The 15,075-nt window shown below is 45.3% G+C and overlaps 1 protein-coding gene and 1 non-coding gene across 2 annotated transcripts in view; one reads left to right on the top strand and one right to left on the bottom strand.

The window, feature by feature from the left end:
* Positions 1-743: 743 nt before the first annotated feature.
* On the bottom strand, positions 744-907 carry LOC118759641 (U1 spliceosomal RNA). The gene has a single exon (XR_004996326.2). It is a non-coding gene; the product is annotated as a U1 spliceosomal RNA (small nuclear RNA).
* Positions 750-15,075, top strand: part of USP35 (ubiquitin specific peptidase 35) — an 87,894-nt gene continuing 73,568 nt past the window's right edge. Inside the window, exon 1 of the mRNA XM_058663653.1 lies at positions 750-899. The gene's annotated coding sequence lies outside the window, so the exon portion shown is untranslated. The remainder of the gene's footprint in view (positions 900-15,075) is intronic.

A 15,075-nucleotide genomic window follows, 5' to 3' on the forward strand; every position in this document is an offset into this window, starting at 1 on the left:
CCAGTCGCTGTTGGTTGGTTTTGTCTGCGGCTGAGGGGTCGTAGATGAGGAAACACTGACCTAGCGGAGGAGACAGAGTTAGCACTTGAATGACAGTAGTTAGATTACCTGAGGGTAATCCCGAGCCGTCATCCTGAGTGTTGCTCCGGGGATCCCAGCGACACGGGAGCAGGAAACTTTCGGTGTTTCCAGAATTCCGAACCAGGCTCCTGGCGTTCTGGAGACAGGTTCGAAGACAGCACTCCCCACACACGGTGTCCTGGGAGTCCAGCTTTCCGAATCCCGGGACGGGAACCGAGGAACTCCTGCCGGCGTCAGCACCTTTGGTGCTTGAGCACCACGGTGGAGTTAGTTAATACTGCCTCTATGCCTTGCGTCGTGCGATCCCCGACACTTCATTTAAAATCTCTAAACCTTGGTTTCCGTGTGTGTTGTAAACAGTTGATTACAAAGGTTGATCACCAAATGAAGATACGTGTGCATTACTTGCAAGGATGCCAGTGCCCAGTCGCGTTTCGGAAAAGTTAAACGCCTTGCTGAAAGAGGCTCAGCAAGGCAGTGGCAGTGTCACTTCTAATAGGAGTCTGCGTCTTCCACAGTCCCAGGGCCACCGCAGGAGTAGCTGCAAAATTTCACGTGTTCATTCCTGCTCTCTCACCGCCCCCCCCGAGACCCGATGTGCAGTTGTATCTCTCATGTCTAGGATGTTTTTACTTTTTAAATTATTTTTTTATTTTTTTTTTCAGGGGAGAGTGCAAACGCAGGCCCCCACTACCACAAATTATGCAGCCGAGTTTCCCACATTTGGGGAAATCACAGGGGTTAGCACATCCCAAGTGCAATGGATGAGCCTCGCCCTGGGAAAACCACCTGCGTGATCATGGTATCTACACTGCCAGGTAAGTGTGTGTCTAGGATATTTTAGGTGCCCTCCTACTCTTGTGTTAAATTATCGCAAATTTGAGTCTGGCAGCGTGGCCTAGTGGCTAAAGTCATGGCCTTGAATGCGCCGGTGATCCCATATGGGCGCCGGTTCATATCCCGGTTCCCTGCCTGTGGCCTGGGAAAGCAGTCAAGGATGGCCCAAAGCCTTGGGACCCTGCACCTGTATGGGAGACCCAGAAGAGCTCCTGGCTCCTGGCCTCGGATCAGCATAGCACCGGCCATTGTGGTCACTTGGGAAGTGAATCATTGGACAGAAGATATTTCTCTCTCTCATCCTCTCTGTACATCTGACTTTGTAATAAAATAAATAAATAAATCTTAAAAAAAATTATAGCAAAGTTAGTCACAGGGAACAGCACACATTTGTTCTCTTCAGAGCCAGTATGTTGTAACAGTTGGTTCCTTCTGAGGGGGATTTCATTTTCTCACTTAAAAAAAAAAAATAATAATGTGAAAACAATAGCCTTACTCACTTTCCTGTAGCCCTTGACCCTTTGTGCTCTAATCAACTATGTAAAGATTATCAAAATAAAATAATTACAAAAAAAGAGTTATTTGTTTGAAAGACTGAGTGACAGAGAAAAGAGTTCCATGGTTCACACCCCCCAAGTGTCCCCAATAACCAGGGCTGAGCCAGACTGAAACCAGGAGTCAGGAATTCCATATGGATTTCCCACATGGGTGACAGGAGCCCATTTCTTTCTTTCTTTTTTTTTTTTAAGATCAATTTCTTTTTTATTACAAAGTCAGATGTACAGAGGAGGAGGGACAGAGAGGAAGATCTTCTGTGCAAAGGTTCACTCCCCACGTGAGCTCAAAGGCCCGTGCTGTGCCAATCCGAAGCCAGGAGCTTCCTCTAGGTCTCCCACGCGGGTGCAGAGTCCTGAGGCTTTGGGCCGTCCTCCACTGCTTTCCTAGGCCACAGGCAGGGAGCTGAGTAGGTGGGACTTAACAAGACTGTCAGATATGTGGTGCAATGACTTCACTGTTGGACTATGATGTCCAATTTCTTTTTTAAACTTTTAGAAGTTGCCTGTATCCCTTGCCATTTTTCTTGTATCATTCTAAACTTTTGTTTCTGTCATCACAATCTTTTTCTGTAGCCAAATTTCCCTTTATGGACATAAAATTCCGTTTGGATATTTAAAACATTATTCACAGGTCATAGACAAGAATCTACTAAAAAATTAGTCTGCTGCAGTCCTATTGAATTTCAAGTCCTGCCTGTGTTGCCTTGGCGAGGGAAGATCAAGTGATTTCCCAGGCCTAGGAGCTCAGGTGTTCCCCACTGCTGCAGGATCACATTTGAGTATAATTAGGGCCTGTTTAGATAATACAGGATCATCCTCTGCCTCAAGATTCTTCCTTTAACCACATTTGCACAAATCCCCTTTGCCATAGTGACGTCATGCATTCCAGGGATTCAGGACATGTATGTCTGGAGGCAGGGACTAAGTCTTACCTCTACCCCCATCCAGCTTCCTGCTCTGCAACTGGGGGGGGGGGCAGCAGATGATGAGCACTTAAATAAAAAATGTGGTGTAATAATAAGTCAAATTTTATTTTTGCTGAGATGTTTTAACAATCAGCGTGAGAGAGAAAGCAAGAGGAAGGGAGAGGAGAGAGGGAAGACAATCACAGATTTTGATTCTCATTTTACTGCGATAGACCTGAGCATGAGGCATGGAGTTACACCCAGCTGTGAGAAAGAAATGCTTCATGCTGCTTCTATCACTGAGTTGCTACATACATCCCTCCTACCTCCGGTCTAGTCTAAGAGGAAACAGACCACCCTATGAGGTGAAGCCACTGTTTGGGTTTTCTGTTCTTCCAGCCGAAAGCCTTTCTCACAACTGCTACTGAGTCCTTTCCTTTTGACCCCTCCCTGTGTCTCACATTCATTCAGCTCTCTTCTCCCACCTTCATCACCTAGCCACGCTGACCTGCCTTCAGCCTCTGGCGCATGATGCTGCATCCCCTGGCCTGAAGTGTGCTTTCTCCTCTTAGTCTAGTAGCTCTTCATCCTTTAGCTCTTGCGTTGAGCTCTCCTGCTGCAGGATAACACTCCCAGCCCTCCCACCCCTGCCACCCTTCCTGTGCACCTGTCAGCTGAGTGCAATTTCACATTGATTTCTGTGATTATCTTATTCCCTCATGAGTTAGTCACTCAATGAGGATAGAAACCTCGCCTGTTTTGATTCACTATTATAGCAGCAGCTGCCAGCACAGCAGCTGACACGATACATAGACTCAGTATCTGCTCAGTGGGGTGACTGTCTGGAACAGGATCCCAGTCCAAGTCTAGGTCTCCTTTTTCTGGTCCAGCTACTCAGAATGAGTACATTAGAACATGGGGAGAAACTGCAGAAAGCAGCCAGTGGGCAGTTTTATAGGGTTTCCAAATTGAACAATCTGAGTGGATGGAACAATATACAATTTGAAATTTTTTGTAAACCTTGAGTCCCGGCCTCTTTGTTTTCCAAGATTGCCCAAGTTCCTGGGCATCGCTGGTGCCTGGAAGCTCTCCTGACCATTATAATAAGGGAGAGTGCTTGCATTTTGGTGGTTTCACAGAATGCACTGACTGTTGGCTCTGAGTACCTAGAAACTTTTTCACTTAAAAAAATTATTTGAAAGGCGAAGTGATAAGAGGGGAAATTGATGTTTCATTCACTGCTTCACTGCCACAGTGGCTGAAACAGCTAGATCTGGGCCAGGCCAAGGCCAGGAGCCAGGAACTCCATCTGGCACTCTCACATGTGTGGCAGCAGCACAAATGTTTGGGTCATCTGTTGCCTCGCTGTGCAGTAACAGGAAGTCGAGTCACAAGCAGAATTGCTGAGACTCAAACTGACATACCAATATGAGGTGTGGTGGTAAAAGTAACAGCTTAACCTGCAGCACGATGCCTGTCATGTTTTCATTTCCAGTTCTACTTGGGGGAAACCTGGACCAAGTATTTTGATTAATTCAAGAAGTTATACATGTTTGCACCTCAGGACAATGGATAATTTTAAAATCATCACTTGGAGGTTAATGTAAGAAAAACAGTATTAGGTAACATCAGGTTTTGTTTTTATTTTGTTTTGCCTTGCTTTGTTTTCCTGCTTGAATTGTCTGTTCGGCCTGGTTCAGGAAGTCTAAAATAGTTTGTGAAAACTGATCATTTTCACATATGTCATGTCTTAGGCACATATTGTCATACTGTTCTAATATATCTTTTGATTTTTTGTTTTGCAAAAACAAAGTGTGAATTTCTGAGTTTAAAATGTCTAATACATTTAAATATTATATTAGTTATCTACTGTTGTATAGTCATTCAATCCCAAACCTAGAAACCTAAAACACAGACCATTTGTTTATGTTGTAGTTTCTGTGGTCAGGAATTTAAGTGGATTAGCTAGTGGTCTGGCTGAGGGCCTGTCATGGAGATGTAGCTTGAATGACCTCAAGGGCTGTACTGAAGGCTTGACTGAGCTGGAGTGTGCACTTGCCAGGCTAGCACAAGGCCTCAGTTCTTTATTCCAAGGGCTTTTTCTCAGGCTACCTGAATGTCCATGGGATATGGCAACTGGCCATGGCCAGATCAAGCAGTCACAGAGTGAGCAAGGAGCCAGCGGCAATGGCGCTTATGAGTTGATATCTGAAAGTACGTATGTCACTCCTGCTTTAATGTATTAATCTGCACTTCCCCTTGCCCTCCTTTGGTAATTTTAACATATATTGATTAAATAAAATGAAGGGAGCGAGTTTCCAAGATCATTCAGGATAATTATTTCCTGGTATAAAAAGACTTCATTCTCAAATAATAACTTTGTTAAAAAAAAAAAAAAAAACCCTACAGTATAGTTTCAACATTTTATAAAGTTTCACTGAATGTTTCAGTCCCTGGAAACAGATCAGATAGTAACTGTTTTGACAGATTTTCCCTGAATAATTATGAAGTCTTACAGATCCAACAGAGAGGCAGGATTTGTTGCCCAAGGATCTTCTGACCTTAGTCTTACAGGGAGGCTTCCGACCAGAAAACAAGGGGTTTCATAGACAGCAAAGAGCAGCTCCTCATCCCTCTGCACACAGGAGAAGCTCCTGGGCCTGTGACGTCAGCGGCAACTAAACACCCAGCAGCACAGGCCCTGCTGAAGCTGGTACTCCAACGGAGGGGATGAGGGGACACGCAAGGAACTTAGCAAGCCTGCTCTGCTTGAGGATTTTTATATCCGGAGGGAGAGAGAAAAAGAGAGATCGGTCCAGAATTCTATATCTTTATAGCTATAATTAGGACTAGTAAAAGTATGACGTTGTCTACCCTTTGGGTCCTGTTTCTTGTACTCATAATGAAACAGAGATGTAATGCCTTGTAAGTTCACTCTTAAGCAGACCAGCTGTGAATGTTGTATCCCTGAATAGGAAACAACTAGAGCATTTACCAAAAATGGGAGAAGTCAGCACAATGCACTGTGCTCCCAGCATTTTATACGCTCATCAAAATAAAACAAAGAAAGTCGGGTTTCTGTGGATTCATACCTGATAAAATTTGCATCACCAGCAAAGATTTGTTAAAAACTTAAAAACTCATAAAAGCCTGCTGTAAATTAAGACAAAGGTAGGGGCTGGCCCTGAGGTGTATTGAGTTAAGCCTCCACCTGTGGTATTAGCACCTCATATGGGCACTGCTTTGTGCCCCCCCGGCTGCTCCACTTTCAGTCAAGCTCCTTGCTAATGTGCCTGGGAAAGCATCAGAAGATGGCCCAAGTATTTGGGCCCCTGCAGCCACATGGGAGACCTGGATGAAATTCCTGGTTCCTGACTTCTACCTGACCCAACCCCAGGTGTTGTAAGCCATTTGGGAAGTGAACCACTGGATGGAAGATTATTTCTTTCTCTGTAACCTTTTCAAATAAGTAAGTAAATCTTTAAGAAAAAAAATACAAGAGTAGATTAAAATGTATCATTGTCTCTTTAAGTAAAATAATGCTTTTCATAAAAAGTGAAGGGGTTGGGGCCCTGGCGCAGTGGCCTAGCGGCTAAAGTCCTCGCCTTGAACGCCCCAGGATCCCATACGGGCGCCGGTTCCAATCCCAGCAGCTCCATTTGCCATCTAGCTTCCTGCCTGTGGCCTGGGAAAGTAATCAAGGATGGCCCAAAGCCTTGGGACCCTGCACCCGTGTGGGAGATCTGGAGGAAGCTCCTGGCTCCTGGCTCCTGATGCTTCGGATTGGCGCAGCACCAGCCATTGAGCTCACTTAGGGAGTGGATCATCGGACGCAAGATCTTCCTCTCAGTCTCTCCTCTACTCTGTATATCTGCCTTTCCAATAAAAGTGAAATAAGTTTAAAAAAGAAGTTAAGGGGCTTTTGCCTTGTAGCCAAGCAACACTGGCTGTAGAATTCTCCTTTTCCTCCTTTTTTTTTTTTTTAGATCTATTCATGGATCTGGCATGATGGCTCAGTTGGTTAATCCTCCATCTGCCAGTGCCAACATCCCATATGAATGCCAGTTTGTGTCCTGCCTGCTCTACTTCCAATCCAACTCCTTGCTTATGGACTGAGAAAACAGTGGAGGATGGTCAAAAGCCTCAGGTCCCTGTACCCTGGTGGCAGACCTGGAAGAGGATCCTGTCTCCTGGCTTTGGATCAGCTCTGTCCATTGTGTCTGTTTGGGGAGTGAACCAACAGATAGGAGATCTTTCTTTCTATTTCTCCCCTGTAAATCTCCCTTTCCAATAAAAATAAATAAAATATTTTTAAAGAAGATATTTTTATTCATTTGAAATGCCTAGTTACAGAGAGGGGGAGAGAGGGGGGGGGGAGAACTCTTCCATTCAGTGGTTCACTCCTAGGACTGGGGCTATGCCAGGTAGAAGCCAGGAGTTGAGAATTTCATCCAGATCTCCCACGTGGCTGCAGGGGCCCAAGCATTTGGGCTGTTCTCTGCTGCTTTCTCAGACACATTAGCAGGGAGCTGGATCAGAAATGGAACTGGCACCGTATCAGTTGGTTGCATCACAGGTGGTGACTTGACTTGCTATAACACAGTGCTGGATGCTGGCTCTAGAATTTGTGTGATTCTACACCAAAATACAATCTCTGAGAAAATCGTTTCCCACTTATTGTGAATTTCAGTATGACCAAGTTCAAAGGCAAATCACAATAAAAATTTTTATCGTCTTATAGTGCAGCTTAAGTGTTTCAGAGAAACTGCAGTGAAAAGCCACAGTTGGGAAACCCAACAAGGCACATACTGGGTTCTGGAGTTGGAAGAAATTGAAGGAAAAGGTTGATTTTGTGTGTGATGCTTCTAGATACTCTGGAAAGACCCAAATCATGAAAGTCATAGCAAGCTGTGAAGCAGTCACTGAGGCCTGCTGTTGCTGAATTGTCTCTCTACCCGGAGCTTCATGTCCCTTTGAGGTTGGGGCCACCAAGTCCCCTGCCTCGTCTTTGTCTGCAGGTGTTCCCTCCTCTGCCTACTCCCTGTAGCTTGAGAGGTGGGGGCACCTGCTTGTGCCTGCTGAAGCTGGGGTTCTGGGACAGGGACTGGGGCTTGCTTCTTTTTGTTGGCTTCCACGATGAGAGGGAAGTCAGGAAAACACTTTTTCAGCATAGAAAGAGCAGTGAGCACTTTTGCCACCTTTTTGTTTAAACCAGCACCTTGAAATTATGTCCATATTCCTCAACCTCCATGATAAAGCACTTGACCTGGCTGTCTCCAAATACAGAAATGAGCTCCTACTTGAAGCCAAACCTCTTCTTGTTCTTACTTTTTTAATACTAACTTTTTCCGCTTGGGTCTGGTGTGATGGCTCAGTGGCTAGATCATTGGCTTGCATGTGCCAGGATCCCATATAGAACTGGTGGCCTGGGAAAGTAGTTGAGGACAGCTCAAAGCCTTAGGACCCTACATCCACGTGGGAGACATGGAAGAAGCTCTTGGCTCCTGGCTTTGGATCAGCTCAGCTCCAGCTGTTGAGGCCACTTTAGGAGTGAACCAGAGGATAGAAGATTTTTCTGTCTTTCCTTATCTCAGTAAAAATTTAATTTTCCAGTAAAGATAAGCAAATATTAATTTTTTTCTCATTTACTTGAAAGTCTGAACTACAGAGAAAGGGAGGTAGAGAAGCGGGGAGGAAGGGTAGGTGGGAGGGAGAAAGGGGGGAGCGAGAGAGAGAGATCTTCCATCTGTTGTTTCACTTCCCAGATGGCTGTGACAGTTGGGCTGGCTGAAACCAGAAGCCAGGAGCTGCTTTCCAAGTCTTTCCCATGAGTACAGGGGCCCAAACACTGGGGCCATATTCTGCTGCTTTCTCAGGTGCATTATCAGGGAGCTGGATTAGAAGTGGAACAACCAGGTCCTGAAATGATGTCCATATGGGATGCTGGCATCACAGATGGAGGCTTAACCTATTACCTCATGGCACCAGTCCCTGGGTCAACTAAGATTTTAATTTGAATGGCAAATGGTGTCCCGATACTCATTTCCTATATTTTGTTATTTGTGTCAGACTCTCCATTTTGATAATCTTTACTTTAGGAATGAAGAAGGTGAAAAGAGGTATAACTGCATAGAATCTGAGAGTATTTGATTGATGCCCAGTTTCATGGGAACTAGATGCAAATAATTTCAGTTTGCATACATTTATTGTGTACAAACATTGAGCTAGGAGTGAAATATGGAGGTCCTCTCATTTTGTATACCTCATGAAGAGACTGAACTGGAGAGGTTAGGGAACATGCATGGGAATCCATAGCTGGTGAATGATTGTAGGAGTGAAAGTTGCAGAAAAAACATAATGAAAAAATAATTTGTGAGTGGGCCTTTAGTCTAATAGTAAATAGCCCTCTTCCTTATTGAATGCCTGGGTTTAATTCTTGGCTCCAAATTTTGACTCCAGCTTCCTGTTAGTGCAGATTACAGGAAGCAGTCGTGATGGCTCAGTTGGCTCCTGCCACTCACACAAGGGACCTAGATTGTGTTCTTGGCTCCCATCTTTGTCTCCAGCCCAGGCCCCGCCATTATGGGACTGTGGGGAGTAGACCAGTATGTCATCTGCCTCTTTACATCTCTTTGCCTTTGGGCAGAGACATCTTCCATTTGCTCGGTTACTCCCAAAATGGCAACGATATTAGCCTGGGCTGGGCTGGGCTGAAGTCAGGAGCCAGGAGCTTTCTCTGGGTCTCCCACGTGGGAACAGGGGCTGAAGCACTTGGACCATCTTCTGCTGGTTTCCTCAGAACATTAGCTGGATGGAAAGTGGAGCAGCCAGGACTTGAGACAGTATCCATATATAACACCTGCATTGCTGGCTGTGGCTTAACCCTCAACTACACAAACATTAGTCCTGCCAACATCTGTATAACCACTGCACTACTTCTTTCTTCAAACTCCAAATCATATTTTGAAGAAAGATTTACAAAGGAAAAAAAAACTTATTTTAGCTATAAGAAGTGTTTAATGTATGGTTTAATCTGACCTTGTCTGAGCAATTCTTGGTGTTCTGTGGTGCTCTGAACAGAATCTCAGAGGAATTCAACTTCACTGATCATTGAAAATATTGTTATTTTACTTTCTATCTCATTCAAAATGGATCTGTTCCTGGGATTCTGAGCTCAAAAATGTGCTATTAAAAATTCTTCAAATCTAATAAGACTGAACAAATAATTCCCTGTTAAGTGGTGAGCAGGGCATGTGGATTTGGTCCTGCTGGTTGAATGTCCTCCAAGGTCTGTTGGCTAGCTCTGAAACCCTGCACAAGTGCACATACCGTTATGCTTGGCTTCTGTGCTGATGGGGATTAGGATATTCCGTGGTTATTGGCAGGGGCTTGTGAGTTGGTATTTGGGGATGATCAATATTAGCATCTAGGTACCTCTTTTCACCTGTTTCCCTCAGTGGTATGACTTCAAAATCGTCTGGTACTTAAAATTTATTTATTTGGCGGTGGGGTGGGGTGGGGAGGACCTGTGTTTTATAGTTGGCATTGCAGTGGGTGGAGGAATGCTTCTTGAAGGAAAATCTTGGTAAAAACTGTATTTTCTGATGCACATTTAATCATTCTGGTGTTTAGGGCTGAGCAGGTTTATACCTGCTATAAAAACACTGTGAGTCTGTTTCCCATTGCATGGTTCCTTGGGGCTCTGTGTGGGAAATCTTAGTGGAGATGGAAAATTTGGGGAGCCCTTGTTCCTCTCAAGCCTAGTCACTTTCACTTAGCTGCAGCAGTTGGAAAGCTCATGAACTTCTTTCTCTAGCTTTCCCGCTAGGATTGGCATACCTTCTTCCTCTGTTTTTCCTGCCTTTATTAGGTGCATTGAGGCGGTCTTGGACCCCTGGGACGTTTACTTGGATTGGGCTCCCCCTTGTGGCAGTCCTTGATGTGGTTCAGCCCTTAGAAGACTGCCGGCGGGATGGCCTGCTGTTTTCATCTTCTGCTTTCATTTTTACCCCACTCCCAGATTTTGTCTGTGTTGTTAGATACTTTGCAAGCAATCCCCACCAAGTAAACATCCCTGGAGCCCATTCTACGTTCTCTAGATTTCTCTCTATATTGAGGGCTGTTTGCTCTCTGAAAGTCTTGCTCATCATCTTTTGATAGTCTGAGGATTTATGTCTGTGTGTCTGTAATATGCCTCAAAAATCCCCTGCAAGTCTTCCAAGGAGTTGTTGTTAGTGTTTTGGTCTCACTTGAATTTTGTTCATTTGAAGAGCAGAAAAAGAGAGAGAGAGAGAGAGAGAGAGAGAGAGAGAGAAACAGGCAGAGCCCGTTCGGGAGGGTCCTGTCTCTGCAGCCATCACCTACTGCCTCCCAGGGTGTGCATTAGGAAGACGCTGGACTGCAAGCCACATTACATTACATTTAACACATTTAACAGCTACATTACATTTAAGCACAGCTTCCAAGTTGCTACTCAGAATGATCACAACCCATGTTGGAGTGCGTGGTTCAAGTTGTGGCTTTTCTGCCTCCAACCCAGCTTCCTGCTAATGTGTGTTCTGGGAAGCAGCAGTTGGTGGCTCAGGTAGGCAGCTGAGTCCCTGCCGCCCACACGGAGATGGACTGCTTGGAGCCTGGCTTTAGCCCAGCCTGGCCCTAGCAGTTACAGATATTTGGGCAGTCAACTAGCATATTGGAAATCTCTCTCTCTCTTTCTTTCAAATAAAATTTTAAAAACAAAAAACTTATGCTCTAATGAGACATGCTTACAGATCCCTGTTTTGGTTTCCTTGAATTCTGAGGGTTTTATTATTATTATATTATTACTCTAAATTGTCCTTCATGGTGTAGCATAGTGATTTAGAATGAAAACTTGGGACTCTGACACTGAAGTTTTGAAACTCAGCTCCATTAGTAGTTGTTGGATGTTGGGGAAATGTTATTTAATTTCTTTGTTTATGAAATGAGGAAAATCATGGTTCATATCTCATAGCTTTGTTCTGAGGATTGAGTTATTATATGGAAAATACCTAAAATTGTCTGACTTATAGTAAGCATTATGTAACTTATTATCAACAAAATTATTTATTTTTGTAAGAGATTGAGACAGAAAGAAATGGTTCCCATTCATGGTTTACTTCATACCGTCTTCCACCCCCTTTCCTTCCCCCTGCCTCCTCCCCTCCTTGTCCGTGCCAGCAACAGCCATAGTTGGACAAGACCAAATCCAGGAGCCATCTACCATGTAGGTGGCAGCAACTCAATTACATCACCACTATCTCCCAGGATCTGTGTTAGCAGGAAACTAGATTCAGGGACTATAGCTGGGAATCAAGGCCAGGCATTCTTTTTTTTTTTTTTTAAGATTTTTTAAGATTTTTTTTTAAGATTTTTTTTTAAGATATAAAGAGAAGAGGAGAGAGAGGAAGATCTTTTTTTTTAAGATTTATTAATTTTTGTTACAAAGTCAGATATACAGAGGAGGAGAGACAGAGAGGAAGATCTTCCATCTGATGATTCACTACCCAAGTGAGCTAGCTCAACGGCTGGTGCTGTGCCGATCTGAAGCCAGGATCCTGGAGCTCTTCCAGGTCTCCCACACGGGTGCAGGGTCCCAAGGCTTTGGGCCGTCCTCAACTGCTTTCCCAGGCCACAGGCAGGGAGCTGGATGGGAAGTGGAGCTGCTGGGATTAGAACTGGCGCCCGTATGGGATCCCAGGGGTGTTCAAGGCGAGGACTTTAGCCACTAAGCCACGGCGCCAGACCCCGAGGAAGATCTTTTGCCTGATGATTCACTCCCTAAGTGACTGCAATGGCTGGTGCTGCGCCGATCTGAAACCAGGAGCCAGGAGCTTCCTCCAGGTCTCCCACGTGGGTGCAGGATCCCAAGGCTTTGGGCCGTCCTCGACTGCTTTCCTAGGCCACAATCAGGGAGCTGGATGGGAAGCAGGGCTGCCTGGATTAGAACTGGTGCCCATATGGGATCCCGATGCATTCAAGGTGAGGACCTTAACTGCTAGGCTACCGTGCCAGACCCAGGCATTTTTTTGGGATATGTTTTAAGGTTTATTTATTTGAAAGGCTGAGTTACACAGAAAGAGATGGAGAAATACACACAGAGAGATCTTCATCCACTGGCTCATTCCCCGAGGGGCTGCAATGATAGGAGCAGGGAGCTAGGAACTCCATCCCATCTCCCAGGTCCCATGCACTTGGGACATCTTCTGTTGTCATTAGCATGGAGCTGAATTGGAAGTGGAGCAGATGGGACTCCAACTGCCACAGGTGGTAGCTTTACCTACTGTACCACAACACTGGCCTTGTTTGTTTGTTTTTAAACTTTGCCACGTTGCCCTATCTAAATCTGGTGAAGAGAATTCTCGCCTCAACGTCTCCTGTAGACTCCCAATTTGCGACTGCCTGCTTCGTGCTGTCCTCAACTGTTCCTTCTGTCTTTTCTTCCATGGCCATGCAGAAGGTTATTCCAGCGCTGATCACCCCCACCCCTCTGCTAAACTGCTCCCAGCTGGAAGCTGTCCTCTGCCATTTGGGGTAGGATATGAGACTAGCAGAATGGAGGGGACCCTTTGCACAGATGGCTGCTTTGCTGTTTTTAAAGAGTGGAGATGTCAGGGAGGGGCAGGTCCACAACATGCAGCTGTGAAATGGCCACTGTGAGTCCTGTGGATGTGGGGGAGGAAGGGAGCCCGCTGCAGATAGGGGTGATGTGGACTGTATAGGACAGAGCAGGAGCTCATCATCTCTGCACATCTTACTCTTAGGTCTGTACATTGGAAGCCTGAATAAATAGTTCCAATGTGTCCTTCAATGTGTCCTTCAATTGCATTGACTTTCACCTCACCAGTAGTTTATGAGGGTGCCTGTTTCTCGACCACTTTTCTAACACTACTATTCTAATATAAACCTGTTGTTTTCCTTGCACGTGCCGAAATGCACATTAAAAAAGAAAATAAAACAGGTGTCATAGGCAATGCTTGCTCCATGCAGGAGCTGAAGCTTTGCTTGATTTTTCCCTTTCTGAGAGCAAAGCTCTTCCTTCTGCCTTGTCCTGTGGTCTCCATTTTGAGGGGCTGTGGCAGGAGACCTGAGCACAACGCTCAACTAGTAAAGCTCCAGGCCACCATGGAAACGAGGTAGGCTTGTGTCTGATGGTGGAAATGCAGACCAGCCAAGTTCTAGAATGGAACACAGAGCCATTGTCGGGAAACCACAAATTGCTGACTTGCTGCTGCAAACAATCGATATTCAGAAGCCGAGATCAGGAATTCTAAAGATGCACCCGGCAGAAAGGACTGGGGGTTGGGGAGCAGATGCTTTCAGAAAAACACCAAAGCACCACGGGGCCTGGCAGTACTTCCTAGAGAGCTACCCAGGAGGCCTCATGGCCCCTTCGCCACTCCCACCGGTGACCCCAGAGCCCTAGGCTGCTGAAACTGGAGTGGTTAACAGCTAAATTGGGCTCACATCCAGGCTCAGTCCCTTTCCAGCTCTCTGGCCCTGTGTTGTTGCTCAGCCCATGTTAGCCTCAATTTCCTCACCTGTAGAAAACTATCTCAGAAGGGGGAATTCAGTGGAATACTTGCATTGTACATTACCTAGCATGATGCCTGGCTTTTTGTAAAGGCCTAATTAATTATTATTCATATTTTTATTAATAGCAGTGAGTGCTCTGGGAGTTGATAGAACTAAGTAAGGGCTGTGGTATTTGGAGCATGGACTGTTTGAACTAGCTCTTGAAGAATTAGAAGATCCAACACACTGGAATGAATATTGGGAGTAAATGAAGTTCACACACAAAGGTCCACTGGTACCTTCCTGGGCCTGATCAGTAGATACGCAGTGCCAGCAGTAGACCAGGGGCAATGTACAGATGGGATGATCGTGGTGTGGAACCTGTCCAGTAGTGCCAGCTTGAGTGATTTGTACAATGACCTTAGCATCAGGAATCCAAATTAGAGTACATTCCCTGGGCACAGGAACAGGAGTTCCTTCACTAAGAAGACTGGATCCTTTGGGTTTTCAGAATAATCTGAAGTAGCAGCATATATCATATTGGACTCTTGATACTTAATGACATCACAGGAGTAAACCCTGAACATCTGTTGAGGGTGTGTGTGTGTGTGTGTATAAAACTGTCTCAAATATCCCGTCTCTCAATCTCCTATTGCAGGATGACAGTATTTATTCTTTCTCATGAAGTATGGAGGCAGTCAGCTGTGGGCTGGCATACGCTACATGAACTCAGTGACCCAGCTTCCTTCTTCATTGTGGTTCCACCATCTTTTGCACATGCCCATCACGTCATGGTCAGTGATGGCTACTCCTGACACATGTGTGCCATTGTAGCCATCAGAAAGAAGAGATGAGAAGGGAATGCTCCTTGCCCTTAGGGCTGTGTCTCAGAAGTTGTTCATCACTTGCCCAGATTTCAGTCATATGGGCAAGGAAGGCTAGCAGTGTGGTTCTGTGGGCTCCCAAGTGCCTAGTTAAAAATCTTTCAGTTTCTATTACTGAATGAAGTCGGGAGAATGGATACTGTGGGACAGTGGTAGCCTCTGATGTAGCCAGTTTATCATCTATTTTCCTAAAGTGCTGGATAGGCTGTGGCCAGCTGACTAAGTCATGTCCTTGTAGACTAGATCTGTCCTTTAGGAGGGAATGAATCTTTGTGACAA

The sequence above is a fragment of the Ochotona princeps genome, chromosome 4 (genome assembly GCF_030435755.1).
Source record: "Ochotona princeps isolate mOchPri1 chromosome 4, mOchPri1.hap1, whole genome shotgun sequence".
NCBI lineage: Eukaryota > Metazoa > Chordata > Mammalia > Lagomorpha > Ochotonidae > Ochotona > Ochotona princeps.